Genomic DNA, 27,858 nt, shown 5'->3' on the forward strand with positions numbered 1-27,858 from the left:
AATGAATTGATGAATGTATTTTTATTCATCCAACATTTGCCCTCTAGAGATAATAGTTTTAAAGATTAAAAAAGAAAATCTTAAAATGGGTCAAATAAAAGAAAAAGTCATTAAATAGGATATTTTTCTAGCTAAGGTGAAAGCTCTTCACATCCTTTAATTTCTCCTTCCCCAGCTGTTTAGCATATGTTTTTGTTTTTCAAACTTTTTTTTTGGTTGTTGTTCCCAAAAACTCTCTGAATTCTGGGATCCTTGACAAAGCCTCACTGTTACGCCAGCTTGAAACTCAGCCACCCTTATTTGCTCATTTTGCATCAGATTTACTGTCCAGCAGAGGCAAAACTGAGGGCACTGAGGTAAAACTAGACTTTTTACTTTACAGCATTATGTCTGGTGTACACTTGAATCCAAAGATTTATTGCTCAATGATGGTTGATTGTGGAGACACTGTCTGGTGATTTATTTACTGTCAGAACTGAATGGTCACGTTTTTAACATGAATGCTGTTATTCCCAAAATAAGCTATCACTTTGAAATATTTTAGGCTGATTTTACTGCACATTGTAAATTATTGATGTGTAGATCAGTGACTTCGCTCATCACACAGAGAAACTGTGGCACATGACAAAAGCTATGCTTCGCTCATCACACAGAGAAACTGTGGCACATGACAAAAGCTATGTTGTAATTTTTTTTTTTTTTTTTTTTTGAGACGGAGTTTCACTCTTCATTGCCCAGGCTGGAGTGCAGTGGTGCGATCTTGGGTCACTGCAACCTCTGCCTCCCAGGTTCAAGCAATTCTCCTGTCTCAGCCTCCCGAGTAGCTGGGATTACAGGCTCCTGCCACCACGTCCGGCTAATTTTTGTATTTTTAGTAGAGACAGAGTTTCACCATGTTGGCCAGGCTGGTCTCGAACCCCTGACCTCAAGGGATCCACCCACCTCGGCTTCCCAAAGTGCTGGGATTACAGGCGTGAGCCACCACGCCCGGCTGCCATGTTGTAATTTTGACTCATTAACAGGTTGCATGAAATCGGAATATTTGTATTTAACTTTCTTCCCAATTGTAATGTGTATCTCTGACTTCTCTAGATGATCTGTTTCCATGCAGGTTATGGTAAAATTATTAAACTGAGTTTTTTAAGGTCTATACAATTAGATCCTTACTTTGTTCAAACTGTGAAGATTTTATTCCAACCTCTTTCTTTTTTTAAAACTCAACTCATTTTTGTGTTCCTTCTGACACAACTAATCTGTTTTCTTTATATAGAAATCAGTGAGCTACTGTGGATCACAGAAGCCCTTTTCCTGAGAAATTTCAGATGATTTCTTGTTGTTGTAACTAATAGAATGACCTACAAAGTATATTGACTGAGAAAGAAAGGTGGATGTACAAGAGGAAGAATAGCAAGAAACTCCATGCTCCTGACCCAGCGTCTAGTAACCTTGGGTATTAGTAAGCAAACCATTTGTTGTCTGTATTTCTGCCTGGACACTGTGGATGCAGTGAGGAGTACATCATGCTGTGTATTTGATATGGTTTGGATTTCTGTCCCCGCCCAAATCTCATGTTGATTTGTAATCCCCAATGTTGGAGGAGGAGCCTTGTGGTAGGTGATTGAATCTTGGGGGCAGATTTCCCCCGGCTTTTCTCATGATAGCGAGTTCTTACAAGATCTGGTTGTTTAAAAGTGTGTAGTGGCTCCTCCTTCTCTCTATTCCTCTTTCTCCAGCCATGCAAGTTGTGCCTGCTTCCCCTTTGCCTTCCGCCATAATTGTAAGTTTCCTGAGGCTTCCCCGGCTATGCTTCCTATACAGCCTACAGAACTGTGAACCCATTAAACCTCTTTTTTTTTTTTTTATAAATTACCCAGCTTCAAGTATTTCTTTATAGTAGCGCGAGAAAGGACTAATACAGTATTTGTACATAAAAAGGCTTGATGATTTGCATGATTTATTTTCCTATTAGTTCTTCAAATCAGAAGAAAAGGCTTTGGAAGTTATTATCTTAAGAAGCCTGAAAGAGAGGGTACCTTGGTGAGGTAACATCAGGCCAATGCATGGCCCGAGTAGCTGTCTTTGTTTTCTGGATTTCCCTGTTGGTTTCCCAATCCAGCCATGGCATAGCCAGTGTGTCCTCAATGTCATCATCAGAGGTGATGATGCACAAATGAGATTCAAGCAGTGGCTGTGGAACACAGTGGGTCCACATGCTTCAGTGGCTTCTCCATGTGCTCTGCAGATAATGAATGTTGCTATGAATAATTGCCTTCACTTGATCCTCTGTGTTTCCAAAAACAATGAAGATTGGGACTTCATTCACCATCCCATGTTCCTACCATGTTTTTTCTTAAAAGAATGATCTTTGTTTTCAACCTCTCTTAAGATATCTTTGACCTTGGGAGTAAATGGTGTTAGGAAGATATGCTTGGAAGGGGGAAGAGCTGTGGAGTAATGGACAGACTGGGCCACATTTACTCCTTTGAACACTTGAGAAAGTCATCCTAGGTGCCACCTGGAATTTCTCTGCTGCCTCATCTGTCCAATCACAGATTCCTTGTGTTTCTACTGGATTTACATCTCTTGGATTTATTGATTTATTTTCAACCATTATCGCTACCTCCATAACGGCTTTCTAACCAGACTCACTGCCTCTACTTTTACTACCTCCAGTCTATTCTCTAAGCTCGACCTAGCTTTCTGCAATCTGATATGCCAGTCTGCTTGTTATAATCCCTCAAAGGTTCCTCACTGCTCTCTGGATAGAGTTCAAGTTCCCTACCATGGTCTGCAAGACTTTAGGTTTCACCTCTACCTCCCACCTCCTTTTTCTCTTTTATCTGTCTTCTCTAGCCCTAGTAAATAATCTGTGGTTGTTGAATGCTCCATGTTCCCTTTTGCTTCTGGGACTCTCATTCTCCTTGGGATGCACATTTTCCATTGTGTAACTTTCCAGATCACCTTACTGCCCCTAACCAGGTCTGAGCAACTTGCCTTTATAGCCACTGTAGTGGTGATTACCGTGATCAGATTAGTCCTCCCCTGGAGTGTGGATGTGTTGAGAGGTGTTGAGAGCAGAGATGATGCCACTGTTAGGTTCCCAGCTCCTAAGTCCTGCTCGATAAAGCAGGAACCAGATCAATATAAATTACTGAGTCACATAGCTTTATTGGGGAAAATGCTTCTAGTTAACCTAAAAGTTGTATTATTATTTTATGTTCTGTCTCTTTTTCCTTTTTATTATTATAGGATAAAGAATTCTTTATAAAGAAAGCAGATTTTTAATTGTGTAAATAACAAGTCTAGGACCACAAGGACCATAGCTTGCCCTTTTGATTCCCGTAGTATTTCATAAATTCAGATCTGGTTTTCCTGGGGCCTAGCATTTCCTCAGACTTGAATGATTATAATTCCATTTTGCCCATGGGTGGTAGCAGATTGTGACAGTTTTTCATTAAGACTGGAGAATTTAGGCTGGGCGCAGTGGCTCACACCTGTAATCCCAGCACTTTGGGAGGCCGAGGTGGGTGGATCACTAGGTCAGGAGATCGAGACCATCCTGGCTAACATGGTGAAACCCTGTCTCTACTAAAAATACAAAAAATTAGCCAGGCGTGGTGGCAGACGCCTGTAGTCCCAGCTTCTCGGGAGGCTGAGGCAGGAGAATGGGGTGAACCTGGGAGGTGGAGTTTGCAGTGAGCTGAGACTGCGCCACTGCACTCCTGCCTGGGCGAGAAAGCGAGACTCTGTCTCAAAAAAAAAAAAAAAAAAAAAAAAAAAGACTAGAGAATTTTACAGACCATGGGGCTAGGCATTCAAGTAGAAATTGCACCTTATAAAATGAAAATAATATTCTTGTTAAGGGCTTGGGCACCTAGGAAGGCTGAGGGTAAATGGCCTATGACCAAAGCCCGTGTCGAGAAGTGGCAGCTTCCGTTTTTCTCCCGCACTTGGCAGGGACAGGAGCTCAAATAACATCAGTCCTCTCTGCCCCAGATCTTGTGATGTGAGTCTTGAAATTTGCAAAGAATAAGGTTCGCCTCTTATTTATTTATTTATTTATTTATTTATTTTTGAGACGAGTCTTGCTCTGTCACCAGGCTGGAGTGCAGTGGCATGATCTTGGCTCACTGCAACCTCCACCTCCCGGGTTCAAGCGATTCTCCTGCCTCAGCCTCTCCGAGTAGCTGGGACTACAGGCGCCCACCACCACACCCAGCTAATTCTTTGTATTTTTAGTAGAGATGGGGTTTCACCATATTGGCCAGGATGGTCTCAATCTCTTGACCTTGTGATCTGCCCACCTCGGCCACCCGAAGTGCTGGGATTACAGGTGTGAGCCACCGTGCCCGAGGTTGGCCACATCTTTAGCCATCTGGCTACTGTGGTAGAAGGGTCATTCTAAAGCCCACTACACTGAAGCATCTCAGAGACACATAATAATCTTTGAGCTCAACAAGTCTACATTGGACACCTACTATGTTCATGCTCTGAGGAAATGAGGCTCAGAGAACTTAAGTCTCTTACCTGAAAAATTCTAGAACATGGCCTAGAATTTAGGCCTTCTGTCTGTCCATCTTCTGCCCCAGTTTTGTATTCTTCACCCACAAACTTGGTAGGTCATCTGTTTAACTTTTGATGGAACAGCATCGGCATGGAGATGAGTTTTGGAGTGAGATGGACCTGGCTCTGGGATACAGTTGCCCACTGATCATGGGCAGTTTAAATTCCTGTGCTCCAGTTCTCTCACCTTGAAAATAGAGGTAATAATGCTTAGCCCATAAGCTCATTGTGAAGATTAAATGTCAGATTATATATATAAAGTGCCAACTACACAGCTTGACGCCATCACAAATATTCTTTTTTTCTATAGAGTGCCCGAAACCTACACTATTTTGCAGTTTAAGTTCAGGCTCTCCATTTAAAATGTGAGTACCGCTGAGAGCCTCATGAAAAAGTTGTGCCATTTATCCCTAAGTGTGTTTTATAATAACAGATTTGAAGACCCGGCTTATCAGAGGGAGGAGGAGATTTGTCTACACATCTAGTCCAGACCTTTAGTTTTTGGAGTTGTTTGTTTTCTATATAAATTAAAAATGGAAAATTATGCTCCTAACCTTTAGGTCACAGAGAGAAAAGAAATTTTATTAGTGAGAGGTCATTATTTGTAGTGTATAATGGATAGTCTGTTTACCTCAGATTTTAGCCTCGAGCTAAAATTTTGTTTGTACTTGTAAATGAAAACCAAAAAGAGTAGTGATGGAAGACAGAGTCCAGGATAAGATGCATATCACACACAAGGGAAGTGTGATCAGCTGTAGGCTGCTGTATGGTTAGGCATTTGGTTGAATACTGGGAAATACTTCAGGCGAGGCAGTAAAACCATTCTCCTGATAGAGTACCAGTCCTAGAAAACATTTGAAATTTTAGAGCCTTTAAAGTGAAAAGTGGACAGACTGAAGCCAGTTAACTTTACAGGGATCAGCTGGTGAATATTTGCTTGCCATTTTGTTCCCTGCATGCCCCTTCCTCCCTCTCACTTCCTCTGGATTGTTTCTGCTAGCTGCCTCTCCTTTAGAAATAAGCAGACCTGGGCAGGGCGTGGTGGCTCACACCTATAATCCCAGCACTTTGGGAGGCCGAGGCAGGTGGATCACCTGAGGTCAGGAGTTCAAGACCTGCCTGGCCAACATTGTGAGACTCTGTCTCTACTAAAAATACGAAAATTAGCCAGGTGTGGTGGTGGGTACCTGTAATCCCAGCTTCTAGGGAGGCTGAGGCAGGAGAATTGCTTGAACCCAGGAGGCGGAGGCTGCAGTGATCTAAGATTGCCCCACCGCACTCCAGTCTGGGCGACAGAGGTAGACTCCATCTCAAAAAAGAAATAAGCAGGTCTTATAGTCTTTCTCTGCTTGGTGTGGAATTCTCATTAAGTTTTCTGGTGCAAAGATTTAGATTAGCACTTAATAGCTGATTTTCCTAGCTTTTATAAAAAGCTAAATAGTTTAAGAGATAGACTTAAAAATGTACATTTTTTTTTGTTTTGAATTTGTTTAATTTGTGTAACAAATATTTTTTATCCCTTTTTGGAGTTGGTGAATTTGTTCTCTTTAGGCTGAATATATGCTATTTCTCCAAATATGCTAATTGGCAACTCACTATGGATGGCATTATATACTCTAGAGAAAAATTCAGTGTATGTAACTACATCTTGGGCACTATCCAATGAAGTTTAGTTATTTTCATACTCAATACCAACCTTGGAAGGTAACCCCAAAGAAATGTTTATAATTAGTTTGAACCATATGACAGTGTTGATTCTGAACCTTTTTAACCTATGAAAATGGCAATTTCTTATGGTTCGACATTATACTAAAGATTCATTCTACTCATTTCTTCCCTTAGACTAAATGACTTTGTCCAGTGCTCACAATATGTTCTATATACATTAGACACTTAGTATTTTTTTGTTGGTGGAGTTTATTTGAGTGATTAATTGGGCAAGTTTTTAAAGCATTTGTCTCCACTGCTGCACCATGCAATGAAAGGGAAATATTGTCCTTTTGAATGAGGTTGAGAAGGCTAAACAGGAGGTTTCACATCTTGGTTTTCCAGGCTTTTCATTGAACGTGGAGGGCGGACACATGGTGGGTCAGAGAGGTCAAGAATTTGGTAAGGCATTTGAAAAGTAAACAGTTGAAAAGGTTAAAAGTTATCTGTTCTGATCTTGGGCGGTCCAGGCCAGAAAACTACTCTTTGAAATGGTGTTTCCATTTCTTACACGGTGGTAAGGGAGGTATGTTTTGTGTGAGTGATGGGAGTACCCATTGGCATCTCACCAGACAGTCTGAATTCCTGATGTGTGTCGCCCAGGGCTAGGAACAGGAGCGTGATTGCTACTACCAGCTCACACTGGGGATGGAGGTGGGAGACAGTGGGCTTGTCCTTGGTATTGGAGCTGCAGTACGGCTTCAGGGAACTGAAGAGGCTGCTGCTAGAGAAGGGGCCAGTCCAAAATAGAGACTCACAGACTGCTCTGGAAATGTTCCGGGAATCAGGTTTTCAGAGTTATAGACTGGCTCTTTGCATATAACCTGTACTAGTGACATATACTCTAGCTATTGCTGACAACAATATCAGAACAACCTCTCTTCTTTGCATGCTACAAAAGTTCCTGATTGCAGGAGAAATGCTGTCTCCTCTGATTCTCTGTGTGTCCATTCCCATTGCTAAGTTTAGTTGCCTTGCTATGATCCTCTGTGCATCTGTCATAGTGATGTGGAATCCTAGTCAGCCTTACATTTAAAAATAAATACCTGTATGTGACAAGAGGTTCACCCTGACCTTTTTGCTTTTGTTTCCCAGTATCTAGAACATTGCCATCAGCATCAGTAAACTTCTCCCATGGGCTCCACGCGTAGTCTTTTCGCCAGCTGCAGTGTGTACAAGACTATGATCCCAGGGCATGTAAGAAGATAGGAATGCAGTGCAGTGAGAAAATATACATAAAAACAAATTAGTATAATCCCAAGAGTACTATAAGTGTCAGTTGTGATTATTACTACGTTAAGTGCCAAATGACTGTAAATGGTACAACATTCCAAGTGGGGAAGGGATCTCAGAGACCCAGAAAGGCTGCTGTGGAGGAGTTGAAAATGGATCGGGAGGGGAAGAGATGTCATTCTAAGCAGGGGTATGAAGCAGTGCTGCATGTGACGAGTGTGGGGAATTGCAGGCGGACCAGATCGGCTGAGGTACAGGGAGGAAAGAAGCACCAGGAGAGATCTGGCCTGAATTCCTTAATTTGATAATTAATTCAGAATAAATTATTTAGATTGCAGTGCTGATGGAGGGATTTAATTTGGAAGTATTATACAACTGTATTTATTTGCACTCTTGCAACAGTATTACTAGGTAACGTTTATTGAGCACTTACTATGTGCCAAGCCTCAAACTAGTTGCTTTACATGTGTTAATTCATAGAAAATCTGGGACACCATTTTATAAATAAGAACACTGAGGCAGAGAGTTAAGCATCTTTCCAAAATCAAGCTGATGGATAGTAGCAAAAAGATCGAAGTGCATTGATTCTAGCATCTGGGCTTTTCATCCAAGGCTACAATAAAAATCTAAGGAGATGATGTGGCGTGGTGGTGAGGTCTCTGATGCCTGGAGATTTTTCTTACAAGCTCTGGGATAGTTATACAGTCCTTACCTTAGTTTATTCCTGAGGTCAGTGAGAATAGTCCCATGGGTCCTATCTCAGCAGGTAGATGGGATTTGGTGAAATAACAAGATTGCAGAACACACTCATTGGGGCTGCTGTAAGAGTTAAGGGGACGTTGCAGTCCTAATCCTCTTGCATGACAGAAAGGAAAAATGGAGACTTACAGATATTAAGGGGTTTGTTCAAGTACACAGTTAGAATTAGAATGAAGCACTCTTGTCTGTAAAATCAAGGACTGTTGACTCTATTGCATGAAACCAGTTAAATCAGAATGAATGGTCATGCCAAAACTGGGCTAAGGTATGCTTCTGAAATAACTAAGAAAAAGGCATTTTTAAAGTACATTCTGCCTTTAGACTAAAAAAGCATGGTATAATTCATTTTTGTGTGGTATGTATAGAGTCTTTTTTGTTTTTAATAGATGAGTAATTATTCAGCACTAATTCTTTTCTCCTTTTTTTATATGGCTTTTCTTCACATTAAAATAAAAATAAATGTCAATTCAGAGTTTAGGTAGGCCAAGGCAGGAGAGATTGCTTGAGCCCAGGAGTTCAAACCAAGCCTGGGTAACATAGTGGGACCCTGTCTCCACAAAAATAAGTAAGAATTTGGTAAGGCACTTGAAAAGTAAATGCTTGAATTAAATTAAGAAAAAAATTTACAAAGTTGTGCATACCATATGTTCCTATTCCAAACCCACAAGGGCAGTGCCTGCCTGAACCAGAGTAAAAGACTGACTTTATTTCCCCTGCATTCTGGGCACAGAATCCCCAAGGCAGGGAGAAGGGCTGAAGGTTGAGTTGATCACCAATGGCTAATGATGAAATCAATCATGCCTATGTAATGAAGCCTCCATAAGACTCAAAAGGACAGGGCTAGGAGAGCTTCCAGATAGCTGAATGCATGGAACTTCCTGGAGGGTGGTGCACCCAGAGAGGGCATGGACGCTCCATGCCCTTCCCACATACCTCGCCCTGTGCATCTCTTCATCTGTATCCTTTGCAGTATCCTTTATAGTGAGCCAGTAAACCTAAGTAAGTGTTTGCCTAAGTTCTGTGAACTGTCCTAGCAAATTAATCAAACCCAAGGAGGAGGTCATGGAAACCTCATTTTGTAGCCAGTTGATTAGAAGTATGAGTGGGCGGGACATGTGATTGGCATATAAAGTGGGGGCAGCCTTGTGGGACTGAGCCCTTAACCTGTAAAATCTGACACTATCTTTAGGTAGATAGCATCAGAATTGAATTGAATTCTAGGATACCCAGCTGGAGAATCTGCTGCAGAATTGATTGATTGCTTGCTTGTTGGTGGGGAGAAACCACCATCCGCACACATTTTGGTGACCAGAAGTCACAGAAGCAACTATGTTGTGTTGAGAGCAGAGAATAAAAATACAGCGATTTGGTTTTGCCTCTATTTCCTATATGTTAAAATAGGTGCCAGGGATAGGAGGGAAAACACTTAGGCCCAAATACTTGATTGCATCTCATTTTTATAAAGGATATATAAATCTTGAAGCCAGTAAGCTTATTCTGCCTGTCCCAAACCATACATGTGAAAATATCTCTCTACATAATATCATTTTGGAAAAAAAAAAAAAACCATCTCAAATGCCTGAAATTCTTTTCATTTCAATGAGTTGAAAGCCTATAAATTACGTTCCAACAAAGTTTTACAAGAAGGTGTGTGAAGAAGGCCTAGAGAAGAGAAATATTTTAATGTGTAGATTGAAAGCTTCAATCCCTGGCCCTGTTCTTCCTTTAGACTAGAGGGAAGAGTAGTTCGAATGTTTCCTTCACCTTTATGGATGAAGTGATGCCTTCATGCTAGAAGAGTTTGGGAAAAGAATTCTCAGGAATTTTGCAATTATTAATCAAGTGTCAGTACATCAAGAAAAAGAATGAGAAAAGGAATAACAGCTATCCCTGGACTATTTGGTCTATTCTGGCTCAAAGGCAAAGCTATTATATTTTCAAAAGAGAAGAGAGATTAGCTCCTAAGTTGTTATATTCAAGAACTATTCCAGTTTCAAGCAAGATTTATTTTGCTTAATGTATCTCCTTTTATAGAAGCCAGACCTTTCCCTTCACTGGCTGCTGCAAACCTTAACTTAGGTTATGACCGCAATTTATATGATAAAAGGGCTGTAAATGCAAAATTTAGGGGGAGTGATTTTTTAAAAAATGCATAAAGCTTTGAAAAATACATCATAGATTATAGGTGGAAGCTGAATTAAAGTTTTTCAAAGAGGAAACAGACCTACCAGGTCATCTGTTTATTACCCAGAGTACATTAAACTGTTTTCCAGCCTTATCAGATTCATCATGTGGCTAAGTATAATGCTTCTTATTTCTACTTGGTTATGCTTATTTAAAACGTTACAATCCATCACTCTCAAAATTATTACTTTATACTTATTCAACCTTTCATAGAGTCAGTCTCTAAAATTAAAAAATACTCTTTTCATATGGAAAAAAGTATCGTACCTTTAGGATGAGGACTTTTTTTCCCTCAAATTTGAGATACAGCTTTGGTAAGCATACAATTGCTGCAGTTCCAACGTTTACCACCAGGTGCAGCAGACAGACTGTCTTTTCTTGGTTCACATAACAGAAGTCCAGTGGTAGGACGGGTGTTGGGACCCATTGAACTGGTAATGGCTCAGTGATATCCTTACCTGATTTTTTTTGTCATTGTTTTGCCATGTGCATTTTTATTGAAATTGTTGACTCTCCTTTGTAATAGAGTATGGCGTCCAGCAAGGCCTATGGTTATATCCAGAGGGAGAGAAAGAGAGCATGCATCTCTTTCTTTACCAGTGAATAACTTTGATCATTTATCTGCCCCTCACTCCCCCTCTTTGTCTTCCTGAGCAATCACTGGGCAATGAGGATGGGTCTGTGTTGATGGGCTTGGGGTAAATAAACCTTGATAGAATAGAGGTGACATCAGTCTCACCCAACCATGTGGCAGCAACACAAAGTTAGGGATGAAATGGATTCAGAAGTGAGAGCAATTGCTGCATTCAGTGTACTCTTGTAGCTCCTCCTTCCTACAAATTATAGTAGTAGAAAGATTCTGGTTATCTGTGAGGTACTCTGTAGCTGCCATTTATACTTTCTCTGTTTCTCTGTGCTCAGAGATGCCTACTGGTGGATGTGATCACTTTTACTCCTGTTAAATAGAATTGCAGCTTCCCACCATGGGCCAAAGGAAGCCTCCTGCTGCAAGGACAGTGGAAGAGACAGGGAGGAAAATAATGATGGTCTTAGGGGACATAGCAGGTAATAAAATTGGGACCTTCATTTGGGGACTAAGAAGATCATATTAGATTCTCAAATTCAAAAGTCACACCCCCAAAGAGAAGAGACAGCAGTGAAATAATCCAGCTATGCTTTGGTGGCTGAAATACACATATGTGGATATATATGTGTGTGTTTGTATGTGCGTGTATGTATGTATGCATATATATATATATATTTATGTGTGTGTGTGTACATGTTACACACAAACACACACAAAATTTCAATTTAGGAGGAGAAAGTTGGCTAAAAACCCTATCTTATCCATTCTTCCTCTTAACTTTTAGGTCTTTTTGGATCATGGTTTGGGATTGTAAAGTGGTTTGTAGTTTTGCTAGAAGGTTGACGACATTTTGGGCAGAGAGAAGTGAAGAATGTGAGTGCGGAAAGCTGAAATGGGTCATGAAGATGATCTTCTCCGGTTTTCCTTTCCCCAATCAGAGGTACAGGAATAGATGCTGAAAAGCATTAAGGTAGCTTACTCAGGGCTCCCCAGTTATTAAGGTAGTAAGTGTGAAATTGAGCTGTAGATTTCACTTTCTGCATTTCAGTCTTTAGCTATATTTAGTTTTCTGTGGTAGGAAAACTTGTTTGTTATGTCAGCTGAAAAATGACGAGGTTCCTAAATTTGGAAAGGAGAGGTTTATTTCTCAGAAAGGGTTGCAGCCTGCAGGGTGGCCATTATGATAGGTGGGAAAGCGTAGCCTCTGGTTAGAAGCCAGAAACAGACATGTCAAGGGTGGGAAGAATAGCACAGGGATTTATACTTAATGAGATGGCCAAATACACATATTCAATAAGCTATAGGAGCAGTCATGAATATTGACGAAAGGAGAAACATGCACATGCTCAATTGATGCTGCCTCATAGGACCCATGTTCAAAAAATGGCAGCATTAGGATTATCCAAGGGTGGTGTTTTCAGCCATCTGTTGTCAAAAGGTGAAGCAGAGGACATGAAAACCTTCACTGGGTATCCTCTGTAGACTGGCCAGAACCACTCTGTGGTCAGTTGTCTCTTATCAGGAAGGAATGCTGGTGGATTGGATTATCAGAACCACAGAAGGGAGGGGCACCGTCAGGCAGTTGGTTGATATCAGTGGTGCAGTCTTTTGTGTTTTTTTGTTTTTTTTTTTTTTTTAGTTTAAAATTTATTTTATTTTATTATACTTTAGGTTTTAGGGTACATGTGCACAATGTGCAGGTTTGTTACATATGTATCCATGTGCCGTGTTGGTTTGCTGCACCCATTAACTCCTCATTTAGCATTAGGTATATCTCCTAATGCTGTCCCTCCCCCCTTCCCCCACCCCACAACAGTCCCCAGAGTATGATGTCCCCCTTCCTGTGTCCATGAGTTCTCATTGTTCAATTCCCACCTATGAGTGAGAACATGCGGTGTTTGGTTTTTTGTCCTTGCGATAGTTTACTGAGAATGATGTTTTCCAGTTTCATCCATGTCCCTACAAAGGACATGAACTCATCATTTTTTATGGCTGCATAGTATTCCATGGTATATATGTGCCACATTTTCTTAATCCATTCTATCGTTGTTGGACATTTGGGTTGGTTCCCAGTCTTTGCTATTGTGAATAATGCTGTCTTTTGAAAAGGTTTATTTCTCTTTTAACCCTTGGGGAAGAAAGTGAGGGAGGGGTATAACAAGGCACGCCCACCCTCCCTTCCTGTCACGGCTGGGAAATCAGCTTCCAAGGTTTTTCTGGAGTCCCCTTGACCAAGAGTGGGGGTCTGTTCATTTGGTAGGGGGCCTTAGAATTTTATTTTTATTTCTCAGTTATAATTCTCTTTACCAAAAAGGACTGTTTGAACCTTCTCATTTCTTGATACAGAATTTTGATAGTCAACTTTTGCTTATGATTCTTTGATAAATGGGCAATGAGAGGTGGGAAACTTACCGGGATCTTAAAATTGTTTTGCATTAAATAAGATTAAGATCTTAAATATATAATCCCTTTTTTTCTTATACTGTTGATAGGATTATGCCATGCATGAAAGGAGGAGAATCAATGCCTTTTAAAATTTATTGTTCAGAATTTTCGCTAATTTAGACTGATCTTCAGTGATAAGGTAAATATGCTTTGTATGAAAACCCTCAAAAATAAATGAGTGACAGTAAGGCACAAAGGTCTATAACTGTCTGTCTGTCTTTTGCTGGGGTTGAGCCACATACAGCCACACAGACTCAAAGGATAATGCTGCCTCTCTTTTCACTACATTCTCTGTTGAAAGGCAATACTAGTATTTTCTCCACTGTTTCCCTACTCCCAAAATCCTGCAAGAAATAACCTTTATGGCTGAGATGGCTTGGTCATGGAATTGTGTGTAACATGGGACGTTGAATGAATGAATGAGTGACTCAGAAGAGGCAGTTATGGATTTATTGACACCAGAGGCTCTTGATGCCAAGAAATGAACACATGGCATCTAAGGTGCTCCCAGATTGTGTAGAACCACCAATGAACTTTAGAAAGAACACTGGTCTTTTATTATACATCCAGATTGTGCAAGACACAAGTCTTTTCATGATCGGTGAGATCTGGGAGTTATTGGTGCAAATCTGAGATCTGGGAGTGGTGCAAATTGTAGTGATGTTATTAGCATAAAATGACTTTTGATTGATTTGTATTACAATGGAAATTCTTGTGTTAATGCATGTACCCTTAGCCCATCCAGCGCTCTGATCTTCTCATTACTCTCTTCAGAAACCCAGCTGTGAAGCACCATCTGTCAGCAGCCGCAGCAGCATCTGTCTCAGTGTCAGCTGGCATCTGTGTTAACTTTTGCACAATTGCCTAAAGGCCTGTAGGTGGGTGTGTGGGAAGGGGAGGCTCTGCCCTGGTACCTTTAGTGACATATTGCCTGCTCTTTTAGACTTGAAACCAGACATGCTGGGGTGCCAAGTGCCTGCTTTTTCACAAGCTGGGGGACTCTTTGAGATTTCTAGCATTCCACGATACATTCAATCTTACTTGCTCATCTTTATTTTCCACCCATAATAATACTGCCATACAACGAAACTTGAACAAATGATCATTTGAGAGACTCAGCGTAGGATTTTCTGCTATTTAATTCTGCAGAAAATAATGTTGGAGTATCTGCTGGGTTGCAGAATGTCCTCCTCCTCACCCCACAATGTATGTCCTTCCTGGAACATCAGCATGTGACCTTATTTGGAAATAGGGTTGTTGCACATAAAATAAATTTTAAGATAGGGACATACTGAGTAGGGTGACCCCCGATCTAATATGACTGATGTCCTTATGAAAAGAGACACAGAGGCACACAGAGGGAAGACAGCCATGTGATGACTGAGGCTGCACCTGGAGTTCTGCTGGCACAAACCAACCAATGCCAAGGATTGCTGGCAACTACGAGAAGTGAGGACAGAGGCATGGATCAGAGTCTCCATGGAGCCCTTGCAGGGAGCATGGCCCTGATGACACCTTGATTTCAGACTTTTAGCTTCCAAAACTGTCAGATAATAAATTTTTATTATTTTCAACCACCCAGTTAGTGGAAGCAAATACGGAGGACTTTATAGCATGTCACCATAGGGACTCTGTAGGTAGTGTGGAGGTTCTACACGTAGCCATTGTGTAAAAACGCTCTTGTTTCTTGGTGGGTGGTACAGATTTGAATGGTGCTGGTAAGGAGGGGATAGTGCTTATTAGAAAATGTTATGGACCAGGGATATTCCATTAGGAATAAATTTCTAGTTTATTCATGCAGTTACTTCTCTTATTTCAACACATTTAACATACCCTGCACAGTCCTACTTTGGGAGGGGACAAGGCAGACATGGAGCCTACCCTCATGGAGTTGATCATCAAGTGCAGAAGACAGGCTTGATTGTTTCCAATCAACCTAAATATTTTTATTACCAGTGTTTAAAAAAGCAGTCATACTAAACAATAATGAAGTTTTGTGAAGAAAGTAGTGTTTGGATGTTGGTCAACCCTTTGACCTTGGACAAGTATCTTCAGATCCCAAGTCCCTTTACCCTCCCCCCAAAAAGTAGAATAAAATACTCTTAAAAAAGAAAATAAAACAGTGTTTGAAAATGTCACTTAAGGATCCCATTTTGAAAGTAATCATACTGGATTTTTAGAAATTTATTTTTATTTTTTAGAGACAGGGTCTCTCTGTCACCTAGGCTGGAGTGCAGTGGCACCATCATGGCTCACTGCAGCCTCGAACACCGGGGCTCAGGTGATCCTCTGGCCTCAACCTCCCAACTAGCTGGGACTACAGGTGCACACCATCACAACTGGCTAATTTTTTTAAATTATATTTTTTGTCAAGACATGATCTCGCTATATTGTCTTGAACTCCTGGCCTCAAAAGATCTTCCTGCCTCAGCCTCCCAAAGTGTTGAGATTGCAGGCAGGAGCCACTGCCCACCCTCATACTGCATTTATGTTTCATTCCATTTATTTGTGCTTTATCTCCCTAGCCTAATATGAATTGTGTCTTTTTTTTTTTTTAGTGCTAACCATAATCCTTTGCATACAATAAGTTCAGCATGTATTTGTTGAATTAAATTGAATTATTAAGAATATTATTAGAGAGGATGATTCATAGCTAATTGATTATTTATGTGTGTACCATTCCAAGCGATTTACTTATTTACTTCATTTTTTTCTCATGATACGCGTCTATCTTGACTATTACCCATTTTACAGATGAAGAAACTGAGGTATGCAAAAAGGAACTTCATCAAGCTCAACCATCCAGTTAGTAAAGCCAGAATTCAGGCCCAAGCCTTACTTCTGGCTCCATGCCCTCCAGTGGGAATTCTCCACTCTGTGTAGGCAATGAGGTCATGGCTTATAGCGATTTTAAAGAATTCATCTATGGACTGCATCCTGGATCACTCCAGTTATAGACATGGGTATTTTGCTCAGTGGCCCTGAGGCCACTTGTTAGATAGTTTGGTGTAAAGAAAGTACCAGTTAGGACATTCAGTGACTTGAAAGGAAGAAAGGAAAACATGACTTTCAGCCTTCTGCTACCTTCTCTGGGTTTAAGAGGACACGTGGGGCCAGGTGCGGTGGCTCATGCCAGTAACCCCAGCATTTTGGGAGGCTGAGGTAAGTGGGTCACTTGAGGCCAAAAGTTTGAGACCAGTCTGGCCAACATGGCAAAACCCTGTCTCTACTAAAAATTCAAAAGTTAGCTGGGCATAAGGCGCATGCCTGTAATCCCAGCTTCTCAGGAGGATGAGGCACAAGAAGCATTTGAACTCGGAAGGCAGAGGTTGCAGTAAGCTGAGATCCAGAAGGTAGAGGTTGCAGTGAGGCGAGATCGTACCACTGCACTGCATCCTGGGCAACAGAGTAATACTCTATCTCCAAAAAAATAAAAGGGAGAACTGTGTGAAAGTCATGTTCTTTTCCTCTTTTTATTATTAGCTATTACATCCTCTAGGAATAATGCACAATGGATTGATTTTAATTAAGATTTTTGTTTAAGAAAACCCTTCTCCACCAATAAAAAGTTGGTATGTGGAATGATTGCTGATCAACTTAGATAACTTTTATTTTATTTTATTTGAGACAGAGTCCTGCCCTGTTCCTCAGGCCGGAATGCAGTGGCGCGATTTTGGTTCACTGCAAGCTCTACCCCCCGGGTTAAAGAGATTCTCATACCACAGCCTCTGGAGTAGCTAAGACTACAGGCATGTGCCACCACACCTGCCTAATTTTTGTATTTTTAGTACAGACAGGGTTTCGCCATGTTGGCCAGGCTGATCTTGAACTCCTGACCTCAAGCGATCCGCCTACCTCGGCCTCCCAAAGTGCTGGGGTTACAGGCCTGAGCCACCATGCCCAACAGATGACTTCTTTTTAATTCTTTCTCTGCTTAGCTTTTAGCTAAATCGACTTAAATGATTTCTATGCTTCAGGGCCCTGTATGTGTTAAAATAGGAATTTCCATTTCACATTTTCGTTTTGCTTGTGTGGTGTTGAGTGGGACAGTCCTTCTGGCTCTATCCATCTCAGTTGAGGCTGCAGCTCTGGCCTTTCCCACAGAGAAAGTAGTGAGTCCCCATTTAGGCAAGAAGGGGAATCCCCTAGGCATCCACTGGCTGTTGAAGAGGGGGGCTTTGCAGCAGGTGTGTGCAGGGATCCTGTGATCTGCATCTGCTCTGTTAGCATTTGTGACATCTGCTGCTTTGCTGTTCTGAATTCACTTTGGCCAGTAGCACTGGCCGTACAGCCCTGCTCAGAGGTAACACTATACTCGGTGGAATCCTTTCCCTAAACCCAAGCTCTCTGCCTATCCTGGGGCTGCAGCAGGGCAGTTGCTGACTCAGCAGTGGGACTGTCTCCTTTCTCTCCTGGAAGACTGCTGTGTGCCTTGTTCTCTGCTCTAGCCACAGAGCTGGATCTGATTTCAGCTGGAAACAACAAGCAGTAGAAGTTCAAAAGTGAAAAACCACAAGCAGTCAAATTCCAGCACTCTGTCATTGCAGCAGCATTCACAATAGCCAAAAGATGGAAGCACCCCAAGTGTTCATCAGCAGATGAATGAATAAACAAAATATGGTATACACACAGAGTGGAATATTATTCAGCCATGAAAAGGAATGAAACATGGATAGATGAAACAATGTGGGTGAACCTTGAAGACATTATGCTAGGTGGAATAAGCTAGACACAGAAGAAATAATATTGTGTAATTCCACTTGTATCTAGAACAGGCAAATTCATAGAGATCGAAAGCAGATTAGACGTTACTAGGGGCTAGGGGAGGGAGGAATGAGGAGTTATTAATGGTTACAGAGACCTTCTTTGGGGTGATGAAAACATTTTGGAAATAGTGAAGATGGTTGCATACATTATGAATGTAATTAATGCCATTGAATTATATCCTTACAAAAATTACAATGGCAAATTTTGTGTTATGTACATTTTACCACAATTTAAAAAAATTAAAAATAGCAAGCACCCTGAACCAGATCTTCCTTCTGAATGGTGGCTTCACTTTGTCATTTGGCAATGGAGCAAATGGTAAAATATGTCCTTGGCCTTCTTAGACTGGACATAAACCCAGTAGAATGACAGCATCTTAGGGGAAGAGACCCTGTCCGAAGTCAAGTGCTAATGTGAAGTATGTGCTCAATCATTGTAAAATATATGTGTATATCTGATTACCACATAATACACCTTAAATATGTAATTTTTATCTGTCAATTATTTTAACATTACAAAAAGAAGAGGCTGATAAAATTGACTTAGTTGGTCCCATGTGTAACATGGCATGGTTATTCTTATGAAGGTTTTGGTTCATCCTTAGAAATAATGCTACCTCACTAGAGGGCTATCTTTTTTTTTTCTATTTTATAGGTTTTTTTGATCAGTTTTCTTTCTAGAGGTTTCTTTCTAGAGGTTAACTCTGACCCGTTATCCTAGAAGGCCTTTATCATGTCTTCATGCTGTGACTCTAGCAGAACACACATACACGTGCACACACACACAATGTACATGTATGTGTGTATGATTATGTATATTCTCATGCTTGCATCAGCACAGTGACATAGCAAGACAATAGCTGTGGTGGGAATTCTCCACTCTGTGTAGGCAATGAGGTCATGGCTTATAGCGATTTTAAAGAATTCATCTGTGGACTGCATCCTGGATCACTCCAGTTATAGACATGGGTATCTTGCTCAGTGGCCCTGATGCCCTTTATTAGATGGTTTGGTATAAAGAAAGTACCAGTTAGGACATTCAGTGTAAAGAAAGTACCAGTTAGGACATTCAGTGGCTTGAAAGGAAGAAAGGAAAACATGACTTAGCAGTTTCCCTCCTGTTTTGTTTCCTTTCCTGCTCTCTTTCCTCAGCCCCTGCTTCTAATCTTTGCCGGGTGGAACAAAGAATACCAGAAGCAAAAACAAAGGACACTGTCTCATGTTTTTTGCTCACAAGAAAATGAAGCAGAGTGCTTAGGATTCTCTGCCTCCTCATCTTGCCCCACTTGAAGGCCTCCACCCCTGGAGAAGTCATCTATTTAATCACTCCCCTTTGGCTTGAAAGAGCTAATACACTTTTACAATATGTATTCAGTTTCTTTCCAAAAACTAATATGCACCTTGGCCAGGAATTAAGCCAGATCATTGTTTGAGATAACCGATGTTATATTATGCTGTAGGGACAGACATTGAATTGTGGATCAAAGAAGATAAATTATTTCAAGATACCAGTCAGGAAAATAACAGTGAATTCAATGCACAAATATGACCCACCGTTCCCTTGATCTGATTCTGAGATCTTGAAAAAAATTCCCTTACCTTTGGTATGGACACTTAGTATTAAGTCAGGTTCTCATGGTACACCAGCAGCTGCTTGAAAACAAGACAGTGGAGAGAAGCAGGAAATAAGGGGCTTAGGCCTCCACGTGGGTCCGTGTACTTGTGTGTGGATTTCATGTTAGAAGTCTGCAGCTGTAATCTGTGTGACCAATGCAGTGCGTATGATCTGGAATAGATATCATGAATCGGTTTTGCAAGAGATGTCTTAGAATCTTAAGAGTGTTGGTAAGCATACGACCCCACTGATTTGTTTTCTGTTACACCCTTTATCTTGCTTGTGTCATAATATTAATAAATTAACTGTCTTGAGCACTAGAAATGAGAATAGAGAAGAAACTTAGTTTTGCGTAGTACCTATGGGAATTCTTAAATTAAAAGAAAGTTAAAGTCCCTCACTAACAGGACTCCCCATTAAATGAACATTATCTTCAAACATTAGGAAAACCTGGCACGCTCTAACAGACAGCCCAAAGGAATGCATGACAGGAAGAAAAAACCAGGACATTCTTCTGCTAGCATTGCTGAGTTAATAGTGTGTCCCATTTGACCAAAATTATCGATCCACCGACTGATTTCAGTGGCTCAGAATTGTATGTGTATATATTAGCCTGTTACAGATAACATTTACCAAACTTAGTGTGTTCATTTTCCCTTGCTTTGATGTTTATTTGTATTTGATACCTAATTGTTTGTTCATTTGTCTTCCTTTGGGCCTTTAGCCCACTTGCGAGGAAATTAAAGAAAGCACAAAATTTTACTTTACCAAATCCGACCAGCACAGTTCCAATGTACTAATGGCCCCTAATGGGGGTTTAGCTATTGGTCAAATAACCAAATAAACTTTCATGTATGTAAAGCAGTTAGAGCGGATTTTTTTCTGGATATTTAAATTATGTATGATTTATGTGCTTATATAATATTTATCATTTATGTAATAGTAAAATTATTTTAAATTTCATTTCTTAGTTTATGATATAAATTGAAATAATGGGTCAATATTAATAACTCACAGGGTGGGTTCTCACAGGCATTGGTCATGGTTTCATGCTTTACCTGCCAGGGTTCATTTTTTTCTTATAGCAGCCTCTCCCAAACCCTGCAGGGTGGGTAATGTCCTCCCCGTTTTTGGTAGAGGTAATGGCTGTCTTTTGTTTGCGTGTGCATATCTTCATTTTATGGTTGAGACAGTGCTTGGAAAGTTTGAGAGATGTTCACCTGGGCATGTTGCTTGGAAGTGGTAGCTATGGAATTTAAATCCATGTGGGACGGTTGCTGTGATGGTTAGTTTTATGTGTCAACTTGGCCAGGCTATAGTACCAAGTATTTAATCAAACACAAATCTAGATATTGCTGTGAAGGTATTTTGTTAGGTGGTGAACATCGACAATCAGTGGACTTTAAGTAAAGGAGATTATCTCTGAAAATAATGATATGGATGGGCCACATCCAGTCACTGGAAGACCTTAGAAGCAAATCTGAGGTTTACTGGGAAAAAGAAATTCTGCCACAAACCTGCAGGCTCAACTTCTGCCTGAGTTTCCAGCCTGCTGGTATAACCCACAGGTTCCAAACTTGCCAGCCCCAACTATTGTGTAAACAATTCAAGCTTAAAAAATCATATATATATTCACACATGCATACACATACACATATGTAACCTCCATTGGTTCTGTTTCTCTGGAGAACCTTGACTGATACAGACATCAAAGTATGGGCCGTATGATACCCATTTACAGAAGGTGAAAGGTTTTTATCCCCGTGTTACTGGCAATGAAACAAGACTTAGAGTTTGACAGACTTGCACATGAGCATATGTGTGGCGTGGAAATGGTTGAAGTGGGGTTTGAACCCAGCTCTGCCTCCAGAAACAATGCTGTTTAACACTGCAAACCACAGATCCCCCATCACTCCAATTTCACACGAAGCAGGCAGCCTTGATGGGTGATATAACAGTGGCTGATGTTTATTACACACTCCTTAGTATGCTACTCACTGGACTGCGCATTTCACCTGCATCATCCTGGGTTCTCAGTACAGCTAATGGAGAGGTCCAGCCACTGCCTGCTTCTCACACTTGATGAATCAGAGCCACCTGAAGGGCAGGTTGAGGCACAGTTTCAACCCCCAGAGTTTTCTCCATTTAAGGGGAGGGAAATGAGGCTTCAGCCTTTGAAGTGGGAATGCCAAAGAATTTGTGGACATATTTTAAAACCAGCACAGCTTAGTTATTGCTGGTAGTAGAGTGTCTTTTGTGAGTGAATGTGCTGGTCCTTTATTCTAGTCAAGCATCCTTTCATTCGGTCTATCACTGTGCCAGTGTTTCTTATTGTTTCCTAATGCCAAGGTCTGACTGTGCCTCCCAGTTGGCCCTGACATGGCAATCTGCTCTCTTCCTGTGGCTAATAGAAGCATCTCACTCCACTGTGTTGACTCCCTAAGGCAAGACCCCAACAGACTTTCCTTGAGTTGTGGTCATGTCAGTGTCCCCATGAAATCCAGGTGACTCCAGAAGCTGCAGTGAAGACTGCCCTGAGCTAGACTGTGCTACCCGGCAGCTTGATGTAGCCATCGTTCTAGCTGCTGGCTGAGCAGTCTGAGGGCAGGTGCTCTGCGGCATCCCTTAGCATAGGGAGTGAGGTGACAGCAATTTTACAGCCTCTAGAGTTGCTCTCTGTATTAGTCTGTTTTTGCACTGCTGATAAAGACATACCTGAGACTGGGTAATTTACAAAGAAAAAGAGGTTTAATGGACTCACAGTTCCACATGGCTGGGTAGGCCTCACAACATGGTGGAAGGCAAAAGGCATGTCTTACATGGCAGCAGGAAAGAGAGAGAATAAAAGCCAAGTGAAAGGGGAAAACCCCTATAAAACCATCAGATCTTGTGAGACTTATTCACTACCACAAGAACAGTATGGGGGAAACCACCCCCATGATTCAGTTATCTTCCACCAGGGGTCCCTCCCAGCACATGTGGGAATTTTGGGAGCTACAATTCAAGATGAGGTTTGGGTGGGGACCCAGCCAAACCATCTCTCTCTCCCTTATCCAACATACCCTCTTTTTTCTCAGAAGAATCCCAGAGAGGGAAACCGAAGTCCAATCTGGCTGCTCCCCTCCTGTGCCTCTCTTGCCCCTGGTCGTTTCCAGTGTCACCATAGGGTGGCTTCCTGTGCTCTTCACACCACCTCCCTCTTATCTGGACTTTCCGTATGTACAACTCCAGGGTCTAATCTGACATTCTCACTCTTGATTTTCTAAAGGGGCTGAGAATGTAGGCAGTTCCTTCCTGAGACAATAGCTTGACTTGCAAGAATGTCATCATACTGCAGATTTCTGCTTTTGAATATTAGAAGCTGAATATTCCCCTTGGTTTTTCCCTCTGAAATCCTTCTGTAACATTTCTTCTCTGAGCACCACCCTCCCGCCTCCCTCTCCACTTGAACTCAACAAGGAGATGGTTATTGCTTCCAGAAGCAGGGCAGAAGAGCATATCATGGTATCCAACATAGGAACTTCATTCTACAAAGATTTGTTGGTTATTTCCTAGGTGCTTACAATATCCTAAGTACAGAAACGGAATTATTTTTCTACAAAGATTTGTTGGGTATTTCTAGGTGCTCACACTACTCTAAGTACTCAAACTGAATTATTTTATTTAATTTTCACAATAACCCTACGAGGCAGGAATTGACCCTCCACCCCGCCCCATTTACAGCTGAAGAAACTAAAGAAACTACAATAGAGAGGGTCTATTAATTTGCCTAAAACTAATAATTGGCTAATCCAGATATAAACCCAGGCCTCTTCACTCCAGATCCTCCATGCTACCTATCCCCGTCTACATGTAAGCGGGCCGCAAGCTGCAAAATCACATGTAATACAAGATGACACACTGTCAGTCCTCATTATTTGTGGATTTTGTATTTGAGAATTTGCCTACTTGCTAAAATTTATGTAATCACCAAATTAGTCCTTGAGGCACTTTTAGGGTCACTCACAAATACATGCAGAGTGGTGAAAAATTTGGGTTGTGCAATGCACACTTTCCCAGATAAGGCTGAGCAAGGTGACACTCTGCCTTCCTGTTTCAGCTCTCCTACTATGCAGTGTTCTTTTTGGGGTCCATTTGTTGCCACTTTTTTTTTTTCTGCTTTTTGTACTTTTTGTTGCTGTTTTCATTAAGATGACCCCCAAGTGTAGTGTTGAAGAGCTACATAGTGTTCCTAAGTGCAAGAGGGCTGTGATGTTGCCAACATGTGTCAGATAAGCTTTGCTCAGACATGAATTACAGTTCCATTGGCATTGAGTTCCGTGACAATGCATCAATAATATGTATTAAATAAGATGTCTTTAAATAGAAACACACAAAAACCAAATTGATGTATTGATCAATTCATAAAAATGTGAGCAGAGGCTCTCAGGAACCTAACTCTGTTTCCCTTTGGGGCAATGATTTGCTAATTTAGTGTTTATGGTTACTTTATAGAACCTAAATATCTCGAGTTATGAGAATCAACTGTATTGTCCAGGCATGATGGCTCTTGCCTATAATGCCAGCACTTTGGGAGGCCAAGGTGGGAGGATTGCTTGAGGCCAGGAATTTGAGACCAGCCTGGGCAACATAATGAGACCTCATCTCTATTAAAAAAAAAAAAAAAAAAGCAAAAATGCTGGGTGTGGTGGTATGCCTGTAGTTCCAGCTACTTGGGAAGCTGAGGCAGGAGGATCACTTGAGCCCAGGAGGTTTAGTCTGCAGTGAGCTGTGATGGTGCCACTACACTCCAGCTTGGGCAACAGAGTGAGACACCATTTCAAAAAAAAAAAAAAAGCAAAAATAAAAACAAAATCTTGATTTCCTTAATTACTTAATTAATTAAATTCTCATGCATTTTAAAAAGTTTTACTTATCAAAGGACATAGATTTTCAATGGTGGTGATATTGCTCCTAAGGGGACACAATCCACCCTACCAAGAAACAATGTATTAAGCAGAATCACATACATAGTACATAAGAGATATACAGTATATCTGTGGTGTTGCGATTTCATTGAGGGTGGGGTAGTTAGGAAAAAAAAAAAGTGTAAACAGTTTCCTTGGAGGGTAAAATAATGAGAAAATGATTGAGAAATACTGTCATCGGGCGTAATGACTATTTAATAAGAGAAAGCGTGTAAAGCATTAGAGCGCTCAATGAAACATATGCACTTAGTGTTAGCTATTATTATAAATAACATTATTATTTGTTTCCTCAACCTTATACTCTTTCTTCATAAACAAGCAATTTTTAAATTGCAGTTTGCAGCCCTTTGAGGGATCAGCACACATGTTCTCACGTGCGTCTGAGAATTTTCTCTGAAATTTGTTGTTTTGTGCTTTCATTTTCATGATAATCTTAAAAATAATGAATAACTGTGTACTGGTTCCCCTTTATAAGAGAGTCCTGCCATGAGTTATATTGTCCAAGTTTCCCCATGTTTAAAGGAAGGCGCTCTACTCCAATGTTTGTAGATGGATAAGCAATAAAAGAGCAGTCTTAAAAATGTGCCTGATACAGTCAGACTCAGTGAAGGCCACATGATGCCATCTCTTTGTAGGAGGGAAGGGTTCCCTGAGTTCTAGTAGAGGAAGGTGATATGCAGGTTGAGTCCTCACGCAGCCTGGAGTGGGCATGTGCATGCCAAAACCAAGAGAACATTGGCTTTAGCAGCGAGTACTGTATTGAAATTTTGAAAGACAGTTTAATCTCAGCAAAATAACATCATCAATCATGTTAAACTAATGCTGTTAATTTGAGTGTTATGGATTTTATTGTTTTTGCATTTAATTTGTTATTTTGTTTTAGTTTTATTGTTGAATCAGAGCTAGAGCATATGGAGTTTATTTCTAGCTTTCCATTTGCGCATCACTAAGCAACAATATAATAAAAATAATTTAAGTCTACATATTGGTGTTGCACAATAATGTTATTTGCCTTATTAAATGGAGTAGTTTGGATTACAGAGATTTGAGGAGTAAAGTAATGGACTCAAAGAATTATAGACTGAGCTGGTAGGAATCATTTTTCCAGGAATTTCCCCTACCAGATACGGACACTAGGCCTGCAGAGTGAGAAGTGAATGTCAAAGGGCAGAAAGCAAGGGAGTGGCAGACTGGGGTCGGAGGCCAGGTGGACATACTTCTAACCAGGTGCCCAGTCTGCCATGTCAACCCACTTCCAAAGATGAACCATGGCAGATAAATGGCCACAGCTGCCAGGCCACAAAGGCTGGTTAGGCAAAAACAAATGGAGAATTGCTGCATTGTTTTGGTTAACTCTGAGGGTGGAGGTTGTGGAAGGGGTGGGGACAAAGGGATTAACAGATTTGTTCAGAGCCTAAGTCCCAATGAGCAATGGGCGATAGTGAGAGGAAATGATGGCCATTTTTCTGAGTTCCTTGATATTCCCATGGGTAATATCACCTGAGCCATTCCCTTCTCAAGTGATATTAACAGTCAGCCTAGATTGTTCGGTGACTTTCATCATAAGCAAACAAAACTCCAAAGTCTAAGGAGTTCTACTCTGTATGAATTTAGACTGTAAGTTTATGCCACCTAACTAGAGTTCTGTACTGTCTTAGTCCATTCGGGCTGTTATAACCAAATACCATAGACCGGGGGGCTTATAAACAACAGAAATGTATTTCTCACAGTTCTGGAGACCGACAAGTCAAAGATCAAGGTGCTGGCAGATTTAGTGTCTGGTGAGGATGCACTTCCTGCTTTATAAACAGTCTTCTACTGTGTCCTCATGTGGCAGAAGGGGGCAAGGAAGCTCTGTGGGATGTCTCATAAGGGCACTAAGCAGAGTCCTCATGACCTAACCACCTCCCAAAGGCCCCACCTCCTTATACCATCACCTTGGGGGTTAGGATTTCAACATGTGAATTCTGGAAGGACAAACATTCAGTTCATTGCATTTACCACTGGGAAGAAAAGACTGTTGGAAAATGATGTTTCTCAGCTGCACGTCAGAGTTTTGATCATCACTTGTGGAGCAAAAAGAATTCATCTGTGCTATAACTAGTTGGTCATTAGCAATAGCTTGCTTTCCTTTCTTTTATTTTCTTTTTTTTTGAGATGGGCTCTCACTCTGTTGCCAAGGCTGGAGTGCAATGGCCCAATCTTGGCTCACTGCAACCTCCGCCTTCTGGGTTCAAGTGATTCTCCTGCCACAGACTCCCGAGTAGCTAGGATTACAGGCGTGTGCCACCACGCCTGGCTAATTTTTCTATTTTTAGTAGAGATGGGGTTTCATGATGTTGGCCAGGCTGGTTTTGAACTTTTGACCTCAAGTGATCTATGTGCCTCGGCCTCCCAAAGTGCTGGGATTACAGGCGCAAGCCACTGCGCCCGTCCAGCAGTAGCTTTCTATTGCTGAATAAAAACATTACCACAAACTTAGCAGCTTAATATAGGAGCATTTATTATTCCACAGTTTCCTGGAATCAGAATTCTGAACTGCATTAGCTGGATCTTTTGTTCGGGTCTCACAGTGCTGCAATGAAGGCATTGGCCAGGGCTGGGCTGTCCTCTGATGCTCAGGGTCCTCTTCAGCGCTCACTTGGTTGTTGGCAGAACTCATTTCCTTGTAGCTGTAGAACTGACGGGGGCTTGCTGCTTCAAAGACAGCAGGAAGGGTCTCTCTCTTCCAGGCCCTCTTTTAAGGTACTCACCTAATTAGGTCAGGCCCACCCAGAATAATCTCCCTTGTCATTAATTCAGTTAACTTCTTAGGGACTTTACAACTGCAAAATGCCTTACCTTCACCATAGCCTGTTGGTTAGAGGCCAGTCACAGGTTCAGTCCACTCTCAAGGGGGAGGAGATGATGCGGACGTGGATACCATGAGGGCGTCTTAGGAATCTGCCCACCACAGTCAGTAGGTTTCTCCATCACTGGGCAGTAGAGTGTGGTTCATATTTACAGACTTTCATGTGACATTTGAAGAATGTT

General features: G+C 41.2%; 1 protein-coding gene and 1 long non-coding RNA gene across 2 annotated transcripts in view; one reads left to right on the forward strand and one right to left on the reverse strand.

Moving 5' to 3' along the window:
* FBXL7 (F-box and leucine rich repeat protein 7) overlaps positions 1–27,858 on the forward strand; it is a 438,367-nt gene that overhangs the window by 87,849 nt on the left and 322,660 nt on the right. The window lies entirely within an intron of this gene.
* Positions 15,022–27,693, reverse strand: LOC105738696. Its single transcript, XR_001114542.2, has 3 exons — positions 27,667–27,693; positions 19,843–20,029; positions 15,022–15,192 (listed from the first exon to the last, which is right to left on the reverse strand). It is a non-coding gene; the product is annotated as an uncharacterized LOC105738696 (long non-coding RNA).

Source organism: Nomascus leucogenys, chromosome 6 (genome assembly GCF_006542625.1).
Source record: "Nomascus leucogenys isolate Asia chromosome 6, Asia_NLE_v1, whole genome shotgun sequence".
NCBI lineage: Eukaryota > Metazoa > Chordata > Mammalia > Primates > Hylobatidae > Nomascus > Nomascus leucogenys.